Source organism: Leptidea sinapis, chromosome 13 (genome assembly GCF_905404315.1).
Source record: "Leptidea sinapis chromosome 13, ilLepSina1.1, whole genome shotgun sequence".
Lineage (NCBI taxonomy): Eukaryota > Metazoa > Arthropoda > Insecta > Lepidoptera > Pieridae > Leptidea > Leptidea sinapis.
In genome coordinates this window covers 6216095-6236309 of record NC_066277.1, presented here as the reverse complement: position 1 = coordinate 6236309, position 20215 = coordinate 6216095, and the positions used below count along the sequence as shown (strand labels likewise).

General features: G+C 33.5%; 1 protein-coding gene across 3 annotated transcripts in view; it reads right to left on the bottom strand.

Moving 5' to 3' along the window:
- Window positions 1-20215, bottom strand: part of LOC126967521 (furin-like protease 2) — a 325069-nt gene that overhangs the window by 114842 nt on the left and 190012 nt on the right. The window contains exon 1 of one of the 3 annotated variants that reach the window (XM_050812024.1): window positions 18105-18122. The exons of the other annotated variants lie outside the window; for them this stretch is intronic. The gene's annotated coding sequence lies outside the window, so the exon portion shown is untranslated. Of the gene's footprint in view, window positions 1-18104; window positions 18123-20215 lie in introns of those variants that run through there. 3 annotated transcript variants of the gene reach the window in all.

The window sequence follows — 20215 nt, the reverse complement described above, 5'->3', positions numbered from 1 at the left end:
GAAGATGGCCGCCGACGATGCAACAACTTCTTTACTGATCGAATCATCGAGGTACTGTTCCGTTGCTAACATCGTCTCATTTCAGAACAGTAAGCTCTGATACCATTCATCATCCATTTGCATGAATTACCATAATTTTGGTCTATACAAAACCCCTCGCCCTAGGTTATCTGTATTGAATTTGCATTTCCCCACCGGTTCTCGGAGTTAAGCCACACAACTTGATATAAATACTATTGATTATAAATCACTTGCAGGGCATGTATAGCTGATTATAGGTTCGCATATATTTGTATATGTTTGCTTTGCCTATATTACTTAAAGGGATGTTATATTCAATAATATTTCAACATTCAGAAGTGATTCGATTTGTTATAATTTCATTCCCTAACAGTTCTTCTATCACTTTATGCCGTAAGATTTTGAGTTACTCAAATACAGTGTTACATACCTAGTACGGAAATTATATTTCATTTTAAATATTTCATAAATTTTTCAACCTATATTGCTATATAGATAAATTACATGTAAATGTTAGTAGTGTTAAGGTGATTATGGTTAAAATATTTAGTAATTCTATTAGTATTATACTTATTTTAAAGTACAAAAAGAATTTATGGTAAGTAAATTCTTTAAATCCAATACAATAATAACTATTCTCAATTACTAAACACATAACTAAGGCACTGGACCCACCGTCAGCATTTAATAAAAAGCGAGTAGAGCTAGAAGCGAGTTATCGAGTCTAGTACCGGTAGTATTGTCGCTAGGAGACTAGACTTAAAATCACGCTCAAAAATTGTCTTACGCAAAACTCTCCCTACGCGTCTTTTAGGCAGTTTTCCATCAGTTGTGTTATGACCGAGCTTTGAATACATCGCCACGCAATGATAAAGTGTTGAGTGAAATACTGCCCAAATAACAGCATATCCAAACATAAAAAGGATGCATGTCACCAACTAAAACAAAATACACCGCATTTTTCATATTTCGTCCCTGTTATTCACCATGGGATCTACATCTGTTGTCCATTTCTTCAGTCATAAAATAGATAATATTTAGACTATCTCATGCCGGCGGTGGAACAAGTGCCTGACAAGATATAAACCGCATTGCCGTAGGTCATTCTCATAGCTTCTACATAATCGTTATCAGCTCTGGTCGAACTCCGCGCCCTCGACACAATTTCTCGTAATTGCCGACACATACGAATTGCGAATATGAACATTTATTACGGAACTTAATAGGCCTTAAAGGATTACGAGTTATATCGATGAGTTGCCATCCAACTTTGTGTCCGCATTTCGAATAGATTCAACTTTGACTATTCATAATTAGGAATACTGGTGATAAATTTGATTGAAACTTGATAAAGCTAAATTTATTATACTATTCGAGTGTCCTATGTTTAAATGGTAAGTAGATAAATATATTAGAAATTAATTTTAGTGTTTGGCTTTTAATTAATTAGGATTAATGACAGTAATTCTTGCATTATTAACACTGATTAAATTTAGTAACTGAAACTTTAAAAAATCATCTTGTTTCAAAAAGAAAAAAGAAGACAGCTAGCATTTCTAACTGTCAATCTTAATTTAAAGAAACGTACGCATTTTACTGTTAGAATGTGAACCAATTAGGATGCTTTCGAGTCACGCAATGCTAATGACATTTTAATACATAATACGTTGACAAACGAGAAGTATCTTGAGAACAATGATTATTAGTCTTCTCGTAACAAATAAGGAGAGAAAACTTGACAAACATTACAATGACTTGACAAATATTATAGTTTTATTTCAATGAATCACAGAATGAGTCAAAATAAGTGACATAAACACAGGCGATGCACTGTAAACATCAGGCTTTCTATTTGCAAGCGATCATTAGAGCTGTATTCAAACTAATGAATTGAAACTTCACAAACAAAACGACGACATAATGTGGACGTTTGAATATTTATGTCGTAGGCCGGTGGTGGAGTAAGGCAAATAGTGAAGTATCTGTTATATTTCATTGTAAAACTATTCATATAATTTTAATAAACGTTGATTGTGTTAAATATAAAAATAAATACTCCTCATTAGTTTACTATTAATTATAACGTTGAAAACACGTAATTACTTTTCAAATCTCTACAAAAGATAATGCAAATCATGTCGCCGGAACTATTCACAAAAAGAAAAATTATGAAATGTTTATAATTATGTATATATAAAAAGTGTTTGGCAAATGAACCTAGTATTATAAGTGAGCATAATTTAAGTGTAGTATTTTCCTTGATTATATCAAATGTTATACATTTAAATAAAACACCTTTTAAAGGATTAAAACGTGTGATATTGTTAATGTGTTTTAAAATTACTTTTTTCGTAAAGGTTACTTTTTTATTATTAGTATTGCTAACTCGACGTATACTGGCCTTTTCAGTGCACGTTTTCAGGAGGACATAAAATAATTCTGTGAACATAAGCATGTAAACGCGTTAAAAATTTTACAAAATATTAACATTGATGAATGATTTTGAGAAATGTGGGTTAAATATGAAATTAAAACAAGCTTCAAAATACGACATTGTTCACAGACAATATCAAGACAAATCACAAACTGCCTTATTCCACTATGCGCCTACGACGTGAACAAATAAAACATTTCCATAATTAACTGGTCACGTACACAGACAAGCACTTAAGCCTTTTGATATCCGACTAAAACACGTCAGCATTAAGCCGAATTAGCTTAACGTAAAAGCCTATAGAGGCCATGATACGCTTAATGACATCTAGCTAGTAGCGTCCGGTCATCAGTCAATCAACCTAATGCACACGACTAATACACGAAATTAGCTTTTATTACAATTGGGTTACAGGAAAGCAGCTTTGATAACAATAGCTTTAATTAATGATGTTTCTCTTTGTTGTTTATGTTTTTTATTATATTTAATAGTAAGTTAATGCATGAACATTTCGTGTCTGTTACACTATTTTGTTCCCCACGGCTCAGACATTGTGGAAGACATAGAAAATATTAGCGTACAGACGACCAGCGACCTGGTACCCCGATAATGTGGGACCAATGTTACTTCTTGGCTTCTATATTATTCAAACTATGACAGCTGTGAAAACGTCGAAAGAAATAGACTTTAGAACTATCATCTATTTTGAGCAATTCACTCACACTAACACGAAGTGTCATACAAATCGCGAGAATAAGACGTAGCTTGTCACGCACACTAAACTAATATTCTTGGCTTGTTGTCATCACTTGTCTAACAGCAAGAGACTCTATCTAGACGTATAAATTATCTAAGCTTCATGGTTTAATATTGAAAATACTAAGGAGGCATCCAACTTCGACAATTTTTTTAAAACAAAAACAAAACGAGACATATAGACGAAATGTTGAGTTATAAAGAATTGTTCTTTGAATCGATATGGTCATGTAGTGACGTGTATATCTTTTTATTTTTTTCGGTTAATGTTGTATCATCTATCCTGACAGATTTGTTAGAATATCTATTGCAAGGCTACGTAGTGACTAGTATATATTATCATGTTTCATGCCACAGCTTCTCCTTTTTTGCACATAACCGTCGTGTGCCAGCAATATTGTGTCTGCATTGTAGTGAGCAGGGCCTATCATTTATTAAACTGCAATCCGGTGAGGTTTCGCTTGTCTCGTCACGTTTTAAAAGTTTGATTACGGTTAATACTGTTTCCATAGACTATTAATAAAAACCAATATTAAAATTCAATTTTTCACTACTTCGAAAATTATTTTGTAGACGTGTTTGGATTGCAGACGTTACTGAATACAATAATTACGAGAATACTATTAAGAGACATACAGATTTCCTTTTCATGAAGCAGTTAAATTTATATATACATTTGTAAAACTTTTTTTATTATATAGAAACTTACGGATTTTCTGAATGTATGTGAACTAAAGGCATATGAGACAGTCTATTTTATGCCTCAAGCTTGATAACTGATACCACATTGATACTGTTGTGGGCAGATGATAATGTATATCAGGTGGATTATTCGTTCGTTCTGTTTCTCCCATAAAGAAACAGGAACCCCATAAGGATTATAGTACCATTTTTTGTAGCGGTAAAGAATATTCTCAAGAATTGCACTGTGGGTGATATTTATAATTTTGATGTAGATACACTTTGATGGATGCTTCCAGAAGTCGACGAATATTTGAAATTCGAAGCTCTCCGATAAAAGTGAATATTTACCATAGTATAACTATAAAACACAGGGATACAAAAGGCGTATTACTACATATTGATCGCCATTCACACTCGTGTACCTGTAGAGCATGTATTTAAAGGTTTTAATTCAACGCTCGCAATTTAATCACAAGCTCAAAGTAAGTACCAAGCCACAGTCCACAGAGCGCGTGCCTGCGGTATTAAAGGGTCATTTTTCAATGCGATAATTTGACATTATGGCGAAGGAGGGCCGGCTATTAATCGTCTGTTTATCACCGTTTTATTATAAACGTTATTCTGCATAGCCAAAATTATTTTGAAGTATTACCAAAGAATATATAATAGTACAAGCAAGTACAGAAGGCTCACTCCGCAACATCAATTAATGAAATAGGAACTCTTGCAGCCATACACTAAGGTGTAGTTCAGATCGCATGGCGCTATTAACCTACATTTTTATTCACCTAGAAGTTGTCTCTCTTTCTATCGCCTCACTCTAACCTTTTCTGACGACGTTTGGGTTGCCTTCTTTACCTGTAATTGTACCTACCTAGTATAAGGTCATCTTATAAAAAATGCTCAGTTTTTTGTATAGTATAAATAGTAAATAATGTATGCGTTGGAAGACCACGACATAGTCAACATAGTTAATTTAGCCTTCAAAATCTAGGAACTATTTCAATCCATAACAGAACCATGACATGGGCTAGATTTGCATAAGTCCTCTAAGGCACAATATTAACAATATAAAACAACTTTTTTGCGGTCGGCTGTTGGTCTAAGTACGAAAAACAAAACACAACGATTGAACCTACTTAGTATAGGTAATAAATAGGTAGCAATCAAAGCTAATAAAAGTTACCACAAGTCGGAAACCATAACTACTAAATTGATATTTTATACTTAAATTAAAACATGTTCTTTAATAAGCATATCAATAATTTTTTATCATTTTATTTCACCACTACAACAGTAGTATCATCAATGAATCAAATATCTCGGATACTATTACACAGTACTTGTGCATCTCAGAGTTGCAATACATATTTTACTTGAAGACAACGGCATCAATCTTATGCGTATAATTAATGATACGGTTCCGTGTTAAAGCTAGATCATAAAGCGTTCCGTCCCTTGACTTCGCAAAAAATTCATAACCCCTATCTCCGCTGTGATATCTTCGCCCCAAAACAGCACAAAAGTCAAGCCCAAGGGGTTCTCTTTGTAATCACAAAGAGAAACACGGTTAGGTAATTCGTTGTTTTTGCGACGAGGGCGCTCGGCCGCCACCGCGGACTTCACTCGTCACATGTCACAAAGCGGGAAGCATTTCTCATTTGTCGGAGAGCGCAAAAACAACGTCTCGTGTACTCCCCTCAACCTCCTTTACACAAAGAATGTTATTTCAATTAAACGTCTCGCGGCCGAGTGCTCTATTTTTGTCTTCGGTTAATTAAAGTGCTGATAACGGAATCGCTATCTACCTACGTTTTAATATTAGCATTATTAGAGACGAATAAATGGTACTTACTCACAAAACAGTTAATCAAGACGAAGACGAATTGAAATAATTTAGTTAAACTTTAATTTATTTCTACATAAAAAATGTAAGAACAAGAATAACTTAATTTACGAAACTGTATAGCAATAAGACTTAATAAAAAACTTGACAAATTAAAACATATCCGTGCGAAACATTTCGATTAGCAAATGAAAAGAACCGTTTGCCCATTTTAAAATTACTTGCGAGCATTGAGTGCGAAAAGTTTACTTGTCGCACGCAAATTATACTTCGCACACGCAAATTTAGATAAAATTGCTAAAATAAATAAAATAATAACAAAAAAAAACACAATCGAAATATCGAAACTAAATTGAGGTGGACGCGTCTGACACTTTAATTTAATAAATAAAATTTAATTAAAGTTACAAAAGTATAAAAACGAATATGGAGTCGGAAATAATACATAAATCGTCGCATTTGTAATACAACTTATCGCACGAGTTGCACAATATACTATTTCTACCAATCTCACATAACTGATGAGAAATATTGCAAAACACAACGATAACGTAAGCACAATAGATACTGTCATAGAACCCATAAGTAATAATATATGTCACGAGCCATCGAAAACTTACGACACGAATCTCACACATCAACGAGAACTACTATAAAGCATTTGCGGCAAACAAGCACCAAATACTTGTCCAATAATATGCGAACAACTTTGGCCGCGTGCACGCGATATAGCGTACAAGTTCAGAACTATGTTTGCATGCATCGCTACTTCAGCAGAGCGAGCAAAGCATTGATGTTTCAATAAAGTCGACGTAGCGACTGTCGGTGACTTCTCTACAATGCAACAATCGACAACACATGTGAATGTTATTTCGTGTCATTTGTAAGCAACTAAATTCGGCACAATCTCTGCTATTTTGATTCTTGATCTATTGGTTGGAATAAAGTTTAAGTTTAGCATTAAATCATGAAAATTTTAATAGGGTTCTAGAATTGAGTTAAACATGAGGTGATGGACAGACCACCAGAAGTAAGTAGTGATATATTCCGAACGGCAAACTTAAAACAACGCCTAAATATAGAGTTAGTCCTTTAATTATCTAACTAACAGCAACTATTCTACAATCTGCAGCTATGCCGATCCAAATATTACATTTCATTGGTATAGTAATTTTTTTTTCACTGTGACATCCATAACTTATGCACATTATTACTACACAAGTCCCTCAATATCAGTGTTGCCAGCGTACGTAGCAATGTAATGTATGTACAATAATATATACATAGGCGACATTCCTCCCGCAAGACATAAGCACATAATATACCATAGACTTCTTAGATATATAGATATAGATTAGTATGCATTATAATTATGTGTTTGATATATTTGAGAGACGCCCTAATACATACAAATCAATGGATGTAAGGTAAGGCTATTAATCACTAGCATAAATCTTTGTCCAGGGGTGGACGCCTTGCGGCTGATGATGATAAATTTTTGATCTGTGTCAACAATATTTTTTTTATTTTTTAAAAATAGAGTGCTATAAAAGTAGCCGTTAATATGGACATGATGTTGGAAAGCAAAGCGCCTTAAATGCAAGTACAAACACTCTTACAGAGAGAGTTATTGAGTGTACTTCTTGTTATTATTTGCTGGACATAAAATAATATTAATCCACTATTCTCGGCAATATTCTCGGCAAATATTTGGATATTTGATATACGCAATACTAAAATGTTATTAAACTCATAAAGAAGTTTTACAAACTCATTCAATAGCTTTAGATGAATTTAATCACTAAGGTTGCCATAAAAAAAATGATTTCCTTTGCAGCGCACAGAAAATTAATTTATTTAATGGAGTCAAAATTTTGAAAGAGAAAATGTTTACTAATGGCCACGAATACTGAACACGTTATTAGCTTCGAATGAAGCCCATTAGCGAAGTAAAACATTTGCAGAAATTTAATAGGTTTATGTAGTGTTTCTAATTTAGAGTTGCTAACATTGTTTATAGATACCAATATAATAATTCATAAAAGTTTATAAATTGCTTTTGATCGAAGAGACATTACATTGCAATAAATATCATATGCAGTGTCGAAATTTTGCCCTAATATGACGTACAATCATTGCGTTTTTTTAATAATTCAAGGGTAAGTTATAGTGTCTGATCTGGTGGCGTAATGGCATTTATCACAACCGATCTGGCTATATCGAGTTACACATGATACTATGGTACGTCGTACACTGTAAGTGGTCTGGTCTATAGACCAGAACAAAACGATAGTGTCAGAGTTCTATGCTTGAAGTTCCCGGACTCACGAAAGCCAGGCAATATCCATGCGATCCCCAAAAATGGTAACAACCTAACTTGATAACTAGTAATGGTTTTATAGACGTCCTAGCTCTCTTAAAAAATGTTTTTAAGATTTAAGTATAAAGTATATCATTGCATAGATGTTAAAAAAATCATAGAATATAGAGCATTGTAGACAGATGATAATTTAGGCTTTAACCCTAATTAAAATAAGGACTGCATTTTTGCTTATTATAAATGAATATGTTTAAAACGCTGGCAATTGCCGGTTATTTTCAACAGAACAGCAAACAAAAGAGCAAATGCACTTTCAATTAGCGCATACAATCCACAGTCAGAGGAACGCTTCATCACTTCGTGAACGTTAATTAAAAATAACCGCAAGCTCCTTCGTGAAGCACACGCTCTATCCCAGGGGAACAACCAACTCCCGAACACCCCAAACTATTCAACAAACAAACAGGACTCGACCGCACTTATTTGCGTGTGAATTTATTATTCACTGAACTAACGTACCAAATACGGACCTCCGTATTGTCAGTTCAAATTAACAAAATCTATTTTGGTAATGTATTTCGTGATTATATTTTATAGCAAATGTGCGTGCATTATTTCAACTACCAGTTTCAAGTAAATGTTTTAACAATGTAGTCAAGTCGTTGCTGAAATGTCTTAATTATCGAACTAATTTAAAACCAAATCAACTGAATTCTTTAGTAACGTTTAATATTTTCTTTGTACGATTCCGTATACGTTTTAAATAAGTATTATTAAGTTTATCTCATACAGCTTAGCATCTTCTTTTTCGTCATTGCAATTTTACCTTAAAAAAATATTTAATCCTGGGATAGTAACTCATCAAACATTAATTTTATTATGACATGTTTGACCTCCGGCCAACCTGTCGAAATATGAATTTTTGTTAGATGTATTGGTAGAATAAGTTGGAAGATGGACCGACGATCTGGTCAAGATCGCCGGTACATGTTGGATGAGGGCAGCGCAGGACCGATCGTCATGGCGATCTTTAGGGGATGTTGTCCAACAGTGGACGTGTTCAAGCTTAAATGATAATGTATTGGTAGATTAGGTTACGCAAAGATTACAAAAATAGTTAAACGGAGATTTGTTTTTTTTTGCAATGATTGTAAATTCACTAAGTACAGAGAATTTTACAAAAGATTATCGTAATGTAAAGGTATGTTGCTACAGCTAGGAGATTTCTAAGATCTTGTTAAATTCAGGAAATCATTATATTCCTAAGGACCATCATACAAAGATTTCACTGCATTTCGAAGAAGGATGGATGATATAAAATAATATGATAACACATCAAATCGCGAATTCATACCAAAATTTGTTAAAAAAATTTAGTTTTCATTTCAAAATTTCTGCAAAAATTTAAGAATCTCAGAGTTGACCATATATTTTAAATCTTCATCTTCATACGGTTGAACATAGAAAATTAAGGCTAATTGAGCGGTTAAACAAAAAAGTAACTTAAAAATCTCTGGAATCCTATATAAATACAAAATTGTTGACTTAGAAAGTCTAAACACAAATGGAGTAACTAGATATTCTGGTAAAATAAAGATTATAAGTGTCTCAATATTGAAACGAAAAAGCAGAAAAGAAGTTAATACAGGTTTCAGAAGCTGTCATTTGTATTATTATTATTATTAGCAATTTTATATTCGTTATAAATATGGGAGGGTATAATTAGCCTTTTTGAAACTATGGTCGAGAGAAATGCAATTTAACTGGCTTTTTCTTGGTGATAGAATATAAAATATAAACTTGTTTGGACACAGGTACTAGTAAGATCGTCATTAATTAGTCTAGTCAACAAAAATTTAATTTCAAATCAATTTCAACGTATATAATATTATTGAAGGATTTTTGTAATATTACAGATTATTAGTAAATATTCAAAAATTTGGCCTTCTATTTAATAATAAGCATGATATTGTAATATTATTTCTTTAATAAAATCCGGCGAACTTCGCAGTATCTGTCCACACGTAATACGTCTTCGACAATAGGATTCCTTATCCGTCGATGTAGACCGACTGTGATTGAGGGCAGCGGTTGGCCAGACCTCGCTATTGGACCATCAATCTCTCACCTGACACTTTACTTAAACATTTATTACGTCACGACAACTACCATTTCCCGAACGCTTCTTACATGCACACATATATTACTTATGTTCGTAGCGATTCGGATCGTTGTGGCAAGCGATCTGTGATCTGTTTCAAGTGAAGCTTGTAATGTGAATATTTTTTCATTCTGCTATTAGAAAACATGTTTTCAAGTTTAATAAAACACTATGTATATTTAACGGTAAATCTCCAAAAAGACAAAGAATATTATTATTTTGCATGAGTAGTCTGTTTGAGAGAGAATGGATTCAGAAATGATAAATAAGTGACTTGAGAAATAAGTGTACGCGCTTTTTTGACGTCGTCTAATTAACGTTTCAATCGAATCGCGCTGTTATTAATTTTTCAAACTACATAATATATCATTATTTACAAGACAATATACATTAATAAATTTCCATGCACTTATACACATACAAGTACACTCAAATTGTTGAAAATCCTTCATTGGATTTCATGGACATTAGTCAGATATTGATTTTTGTATTTAATAATAATGTAATAATATTTATTTACATTATTTTAATTTAATGTTTAATTAATTTAATGTAATAAATATCAATAATATTAAATTTTTGATTTTAGAGTAAGTACAAATCTTAAGGCTTCATTCTTTCTTTTTGCTACAGGACTAAGTTACGGGACGAGCTGATGATTTACCTTCGACTCATATGAAGCGGCACAATCCGCTTATAGCAATGAAAATGTAATATATAGGCACGACCACTCTGACAAGCATAATAAACCGGCACCGCCAGATTTCATTCAAAACCGGAGCACTATATTTTGGATAAATACACCTTGGTTTTGCTGGACATCGAGTAATATATGTCGGAGAATTGGAATAATAGTCACAACGCGCATCGCGCGGTGAGGCATAAGTGCCATTCCAGAGGTTAGTAATATGGCCTGTATGAATTATATTCTACTCTTTGTATTATGGCTGAACTGATGGCGAACGTCATCTGTCAATGTTTGTTTGAAGTTGACACTGCGTAGTGTGACTAATCGACTTAAAACAACATGGCGGATATTAACATCGGCACGCCCCATCTTAAATCAAAATAAATCTGCGACATGTATATAAACATTCAATTTCAAATATTTTTATTCAAAATAGGATTTAAAATCACTTATTGAACGTCAAAATCTACCACCCATTCAAAAGGGACTGCCTCAGACCTGAGAAGAATGGGCGCAAGAAACTTAGCGGGCTTTTCTTTTTTAATATAAAATATGTATTACAATGTGATATCGTACAATAAACATTTATAATTAAAGAGCCTGAGGGTGTTCGCCTTATTCCCAGTCCGTGGTGTCATTAAGAAAATCGTTTATGCTATAATAACCTTTCCCACACAAACGTTTTTTAACAATTCTTTTAAATTTCGTAACACATTTGTTTTGTACATTTTCTGGGATCATATTGTAGAAGCATATACATCGCCCAACAAAAGACTTACTAACTCGACCCAACCGAGTAGTAGGCATAACAAGTTTATGTTTGTTCCTCGTGTTAACATTATGAATGTCACAGTTTCTAGAAAATTCCTCAATGTGCTTATGAACATACAGAACATTATCAAAAATGTATTGAGAAGCAACAGTCAAAATGTTTATTTCTTTAAATTTTTCTCTTAATGATTCTTTAGGACCTAGGTTATAAATCGCGCGAATAGCCCTCTTCTGCAGCACAAAGATGGTATTAATATCGGCCGCATTGCCCCATAACAATATACCATAGGACATAATACTATGAAAATAACTAAAGTATACTAATCACGCCGTATCTATGTCAGTTAACCGTCTTATTTTCTTAACCGCATATGCTGCAGAACTAAGCCTATTCGCCAATCCTTCAATATAAATACTAATATGTACATATTATAAGTTAATCATAAAGCATCCCAGACAAACAATAAAGACATCAGAAATTTCGGCTGAATAATGAAATTAATCTCAACTATTAACTAAAAAGCATTTTCTAATGTAACGTTACTGCGAATTATTCCATAATATAATAAATTCCACCATCCTGTTATTTGAATTCCTGCCAAACGACGCTCATAATAACATTATATGGCCGTTATAAATTTCGATATCGAATGCCTAATAGAGGCTCTTCAGGAACGACCAAATTAAGGATTTAGAGGAGTTTTAATCAACTTCGTTATTACATTACAAAGAGAAAACGACAGACATTAGGCAATAGACTAGGCAATAAAAATATTTTACGATGAACATTTTCAAATAATTAGAAATAACGATTACACGTTCTTATTCAATACGCTTGATATTCGCTTCGCCAGTACGTATGTATGTATATAACGGAATCTTGGAAGGTTTTGGAATTCTCTTGAATACGATTTACTTCTAAATTTGTAAACGTATCAAGAATCGATGACAATTTAATATTTTCATTACTTTGGCCTTGTATCCTCGCCAGGATCACCAGGATGATAAGAAATGGCGACAAACATATGGTTCAAGCAGAAATCAAGGCATTCCAAAGAAGATAGTTTTGATGCTGTTTCAAATGCTGAAATGAAAAAAAAATGTTTAATTATTTTTAAATAATTTACAAATATGATGATATAGTAGAAACAGTATAAGGGGTACTGGTTAATTATAAAAAAAAAATTGTAAACTTTATAGGTCTATGCTGCGTTTTGTTTTAACATTGTTTTAAGACAAACAAAAGCAATACGTGGTCTGAAAGAAGATGTAATGACAGAAATTGAGAAAGGTAGGCTGAGCTGGTTTGGACATGTCGAAAGAATGAATGAAGAACGATTGACGAAAAAAGTGTATAAGGCGAGTGTGAATAAAAGTGTTGGAAAGGGTAGACCTAGGCGGACGTTTCAAGACCAAATCAGAGACGTCTTGAAAAAAAGGCCAGTTCAAGAACCAAGATAAAATCAAAGAGAATTTACGAAGGGAATAATAAAAGTGGACGAAGCGAAACAAATATGTAAGGATCGTAGCAAGTGGAAAGAAGACGTCTGTGCCTACCCCTAAGGGAAAGAGGCGTGATTGTGTATATGTATTATTAGTGGGAGCAAAAGGCTATTTTTTTATTTTTTGTATTATTTATTTATTTTTATTTTATTATTAATACAATCAAAGTCTCAGCAGATTTCATATCGACATTTTAGATTCGTCTTCTTTGATAATGTGTTTAGGAAAACGAAATTACGATGTAATGTAACGAGTTAAATAAAGAATGACTGCGACAGACCGATAAATACTGTATTTGAATATTTTCCGCCAAAAATGACGGCCAACAAAATATAACCAACTTTAAATCAAAACTCGCAGCATAGGAATCCCTCGAAGCGAACTTTTAATTGCGGCGCCAGTTATGCAGACCATGTTGGAGTCTAATTAATATAACTTAGTGGATTTTGGTCACAACTTGTATCTAATATTCGTTATGGCCGGCGCAAATAAACAGAGTTAGTTAAACATTGTGCGGCGACAAACTAAGTTAGCGCGTCTGATGTGTGTGCCCAAAGCAAATGGTATAATGGATTCCAAAACAATAACACTCAATTTAGAAAACAGTCGATAGTAGGTAAGTTATGTTGAACACCAAGTGGCATTATTAGCAAGCAGTGTTATTAACATTACTGCAATATTAATAGCTCTGGCAGTGTTTTATAAGTAATTTTGCAAAATTTTTTTTCGATTCGGACACATAATCATCATCATCAGCCGGAAGACGTCCACTGCTGGACAAAGGCCTCCCCCAATGATTGCCACGACTATCGGTATTGCGCTGCCTTCATCCAACGTATTCCGGCGATCTTGACCAGATCGTCGGTCCATCTTGTTGGGGCGTACCAACACTGCGTCTTCCGGTACGTGGTCGCGATTCCAGGACTTTACTGACCCAACGACCATCTGTCAGTCGAACTATGTGTCCTGCCCACTGTCACTTCAGTTTTGCAATCATGTGGGCTATATCGGTGACTTTGGTACTAATTCGATCTCCGACACATCATTCGGAACTAATGATATGGGAATGATGTTTTATTTTCATTGAAATAAGCACTGATGCTGTTCTCATTCCATTCCAAATTAAAAATATATCGTACCTATATACACTTGTATCAAAATTACCTTTGTATTATAACCACCTGAGGAACTTCTCTTTATAATTTGGTGGTACGTACAAACTTAAAATTTAATTGACGGACAAAAAGTCAAAAGTAAAATCTAAGTTGCCTTCTACAGTGTTAACAACTAGACAAGTATACAAATGATTTAAGTTATCTTTAGTGTTAATTTCGCCAATATTTGTTTTTAAAACAATACGACACGTGTTTCGCCTCTACACGAGGCATCCTCAGGACGTGTTGTCTCGCCAAATCTGGCACGAGACAAAGAAAACATAAATCATTTGTATAATTATGGATTTCTGCACAAGTAGTCTATTTAGAGTCAAACAAACATGTATTTATTAAGCAAGCTAATTAATATCTCATTCAACTTACATTAGCTCAGAAGTAGAAGGTATTATAACAATAAATGGTTGATTAATTTATTTTTCCGATTCACAATTTAATTTGTTTATCTTGAAGTCGTCCATCCTACCCACCCTGTATAATACAATTTATTTCTACCCGCATATACAACGGTAGCATGTCTGAAATAAAATCTTGAACAAATATGCGATGTCCTCCGAGAACCGAGTTAGCATCACAGGAGATACTCTGAATACTTGTTACGAGAGTGACGTTTTTAAATTGAATCGCTTTAGTGAGGAATCTTCCCCCATTCTCCGTTGTTAAACGGATGTCTCTGAGCGACTTTCATAAATAGCTAACCTCTTTGATAACATTTAAATGGTAACTTCGCAGTTTGATAGTCGTATTTCAAGTACCCGGTGTCGCAAGACGTAGCTCAATTATTTTCGTAACTACAGCTTACTTGAACAATACTAATACACTATGGGTGGATTTTATTTTTATTTATAGTAAAAAGTGTGAGAGAAATTGATTACCAAAACAACAAAATCTATAGTCATTACTTAAATATAGTATGTCTGTTAATATACTGAGTTTAAATAATAATAATGTAATTAAAAACTCTGACACTTACCTTGCGTCATAGTTATCTACTTACGGCCATTCCCAATATTCAGTCTATCTTCGGTTGTGGCCTACTTGAGATAAAAAATCGTAACTATCGTTGACTTTTCTGTCCCAATAAACTTATCGACGGTTAATCATCCGTACACGCTGTCTGTCAATGGGACGACTTATAGTTTACCAGCGATAGAAGTTTGTATGGAAATTGCAATTCACGCGTCGCAATATAAGGCTATAAGAATGACTTATCAGACGGACAGCTTCAAATTATTGACAGCTAATTACTGACAGTAGAAGGTAGTAATTTATCTCTATGTGTAGATAGTATACTGGGAACGGCCGTTAGCCACTAGCACAATGCATTATTGATGGTTATTAACTAATAACAAGAGTTATTATCAACCAACAAAAGTGTTTATAAACAATTCGCAGAGAGGTTACGCAGCACGTGTTAAGTTGGAAAAAAAAAAACATACACAATACAGAACGAAACAGCTGACGCGTATCTATGCCGTGTTCCAATTATACCTGCGCAGCCGACACCAACTTATTGGCTGCCTTGAACATAACAACAGCAATAAGCGCGTTTCTATATAGCCTGTATAGCCGAGTGGTTAGCGATCCTACCTACTAAGCTGGAGGTCCCGGGTTCCTGGTAGGTGCAAGCATTTATATGGTGAATATGGATGTTTATTTCCGAGTGATGGATGTTTAAATGTATTTATGTATGTTTATATGAATTTATATATGTTGAAGTAAGTATATTGTATTAAATATATCATTGTCTTGTAACACATAACACAGGCTATATATGCTTAACTTGGGGCAAGATATTTGTGTAAAAAGTGTGTCAATATTATTATTATTATCTATAACAGGGCAGAGCCAATATCATGTACACGCTATTGATAACTGTTAAAACTATAGAAAAGGTCGTGACGGAAAATTCTTACAGTTTTTTTCGCCTAGCCCCCCATCTGCCAAGTCCGTACCGAGCGATAAGGAATTTCTTTCAAAATAAATAGCTCGGATTGTTACAGCATACACAAACAAAATCTAAAACTTAAAAACACTTGATATTATAAAGTTAAAAGGAACGACGATCTTAATGATTATATAACAGCACACGACGTCAGTCATGCGAACTATTTCAGGAGAATAGTTATTTATGTCTAATGTAAACAAAAAGATTTGTGTTATTAAACAATACACAAAATGGATCTAGTATTTGATGAACTATTTATTTCTTAAGCCTATATATTATATTACTATCGACTTTAGCCAATTTACCTTAATGCAAACATAATAATTACATCATAATTGACTATACGACGCGCATGTTGGAACTTGTTTTTGTAATAATTAAGTATAAGGAGAATAATAATTTAAATATAAGTATACACTGTATGCAATATCTCAAGTCGTCCCTTTACCAGTACTACCTATGAATCGAGATTGACCGATTCTGTATTGAAGACTTATAAGAATATAATCTTAAACTCCTCCGAAATGGCTTAACCAAATTGTTTGAAAATTTGTGTTTCATCTCAGCCAACATCTATTTTTCGTACTCCTAAATGATCAACCACCCCTAAATATTTATTCTGATCCATCCAAAGATCCGGAATAGAGTTGCAAGATGGCAATCGAATACAATAATTATAGTAGGTACGATAAATTTTAGGTCTGAGAATCGGTCGTCATTTATTTTTTATATCCCAAAACAAATAATTATAGATCTTCTTTTATCTCTTTATATGGCAATAACACGTTTGCTGGGTCAGCTAGTATTATATAAAAGTCAAAAGATATATTTTCTGAAGCCAATGCAACCATCTTAATGTGAACGGACGCTCGGGCCATTTGTATACTTCTATTCAATTTACGTTGAGACACTGGCAATATTGAAGTTATTTTCGAAATGTGTTCACGGACCTCTATAGATGCACTTCGACGGAGGCCAATTTTAGAATTTCAATAGAGACAAAAAGATATTAAAATACATTAACTTGTATAAATGTTCATATAAAAACTGAAAAGAAAATTGTCCATCCCAACATTATAAGTTAGTTACTTGCCGTATAACCCTCCTTAAAAAAAAGCTTTTCATGCTCTATATTATTTGATACTAAAGGAAAGAAAGACACACAGACATTTTTCTACAGAAAGTTATACACTTCGCGTGAAATTTTGTTTTGGAAAAAAAATGTGGTAAACAAAGCAAATTTGTCGAGATCATGTCCAAATCAAACAGATAAAAATTTAATTTAATTAATTATTAACAAAAAAAAAATGTGTTGCACTCCGGTAGTGCCTGCAGAAGTGAAAACTTGAACAATAACGTTGTGCATTTTTTAATATTTTGGAATGGTTAGGAAATAATTTCGCACGAATTGCTTTATTTATCAGTATAAAAGTACTTTATTTATGTGGTTAAATGCAATATTCATTTATTGCGCTATCCGTAAACAAAAATGACAATTTATATTACATAATTCAACTTACAAATTATATATTTGTTATTATATTATATATAGTTTATAATTGTCACAACACTCAAGTCCCTCTGTCTTACGAATTTTTGGTCAGGTCACGTGTCCTGACGCAAGTTAAACATTTTATACCCATCCCAAGTGCTCAACGCCTCGCTAATTAAGTCCTCACTTCAATAAAAAATGAAATATCAAACGGTTTCAATTAGAAAGTATACATTGGCACATAGTAAGTTATTTAATCAATGCCGCTGAATTAATCGTTTTATGGCCATAGCCTAAAGCAAACTTACCACAAACTCAGTACAAACTAATACCACAAACACAAAAAATTCTAAACCAATTAATGTCCATTTAAGAGCACAGGCGTCCTTTGACACGAGAATCAAACAACTAAACCTACAAATGATCAACACTATTAAATTTAAATTAAACAAATGTCTGCGGTCAATGAGACTTACCGTGGAGACTCGTCTTCATTATAAAACCGTGAGCACACGCTAACGACCGACAAGCAGACTATTTTAGGTTAATAGATATTTCTATTGCGAATAGTTATGTCGATTGCGATTTGCGACTTAATTTTTTTATTAGCAATAGAAAATTTCCAAATACTTTACATTGAGGCAAAATTTAAACATTTTTACATTAAGTTATAATTTTTTTTTAATCGATTGAAAAGTTTCAAATTCAAGAAAAGAGGCGGTTTTTAACACGTTTAGATATCCGTCGTAGATGGACCTATTTGGATGTCCGTTACATTTGAACGGGTACAATTACAGCTTAATATATTGGTAAAAAAAATTCTACATCTGAACCTTTCTGATGAATTACTCGTATATGAATAATTAAAGAAACAAAAATATTCGGTATTAGATATAAATGTCGAGGAGTTTAGAATCGTAGCACTGCAACATTAGGCACTGGCGCCAGTTCAAATTGCGAGCGTTGTAATCACACTATACAATTTGCCAAACTGTGTGCTTACTACGTGATCAATTCGGGTGAGGCTTCCATTAGCACCGCCCCAAAGATATATTATGTACTAACAACAAATGATTTTAATTTATTACCGCAGCACAATTAAATTGAGTCTAGACATATTATAATGTTGCGTGATCCAAACTGAAGAGCAAGAAGGAAAAACTAAAAACTGAAATTTTTAGGAATTTAATTTAAAAATCAAAATCTAACATAGATTAATATTTTCTGTACACCTTTAACCTAAAAAACGGAGTTTTAGGACTTCCTATCGTTAACACCATGCAAAAATATCACATATTACATTATTTTGCAATATAATATTACCAGATTCATGATAATATTAATATACAATACGACAGCCACATGCCGGTAAGATAATCACATCTGTTAGTGGTCCACTATCAATCTGCATACGTAATGCGCCTGGTATACATTTGGTTCCGCACCAATTAATCTGAGACCATTAATAATAACGTAATTACGCTCCGTATCTGTTGTAGTAATACACTCTACTGCTTATGATTGATTGATAATATATACACCTACTAGTGGACCCAACAGACGTTGTCCTGTACACACGTCTTAAATTTGAAAAATCAGTCCAGCCGTTAGGAGGAGTTCACTAACATACACATGAGCAGGAGAATTATATTATATGGATGGAATTGAAAATCTACAGCAATCTCAAATTCACTGAAACAAACAAAAAAATCATCAAATTCTGTCCAGCCGTTTAGGAGGTAGTTTAATTGTGAATCTAAACCATTCTCGAATCCATTTGAAGACACACCAATCTCAAATTCAATGGAACACACATAAATATCATCAAAATCGGTCCAGCCGTTTAGGAGGTAGTACAATTGTGAATCTAGACCATCCTCGAATTCCCTTGAACTCACACATAAAATTTCATCAAAATCGGTCCAGCCGTCTAGAAGGAGTTCAGTGACATACACACTCACACAAGAAATATATATATAAAGATTTATCACAGACGAGTAAAAAAAGAAGGACTCCGCGCCTTGATATTAGCAAGTGAAGCACCGTTATGCTAGTGTGTGTGCGGTTACGGGAGATACTAGTTACACGATTTTTTCTCCCTTAAATAATCATATGCGGCCACAAATACTTATATAGTATCGTTTATACACTTTTTCACAACGCACGACGGCATATTTAAAATATTTTATTTAGAGGCAAACTGATCTGTCACAGACGATGACAATTCTCATAATGGCCGCCTATCGGCCTGTAGTAGTGTAAGTGTGTGCGTGGAGCTATGTATTTACACGTTAATCGGCTTGTTTTGGTGCTACACTGTTATGTAAGGTGACACGGAGTCCTTATTTTTTTACTTGTCCGTGCTATTAATATTATAAATTTGAAGTTTTTTTATGGATTAACCATTATCATGTTAACT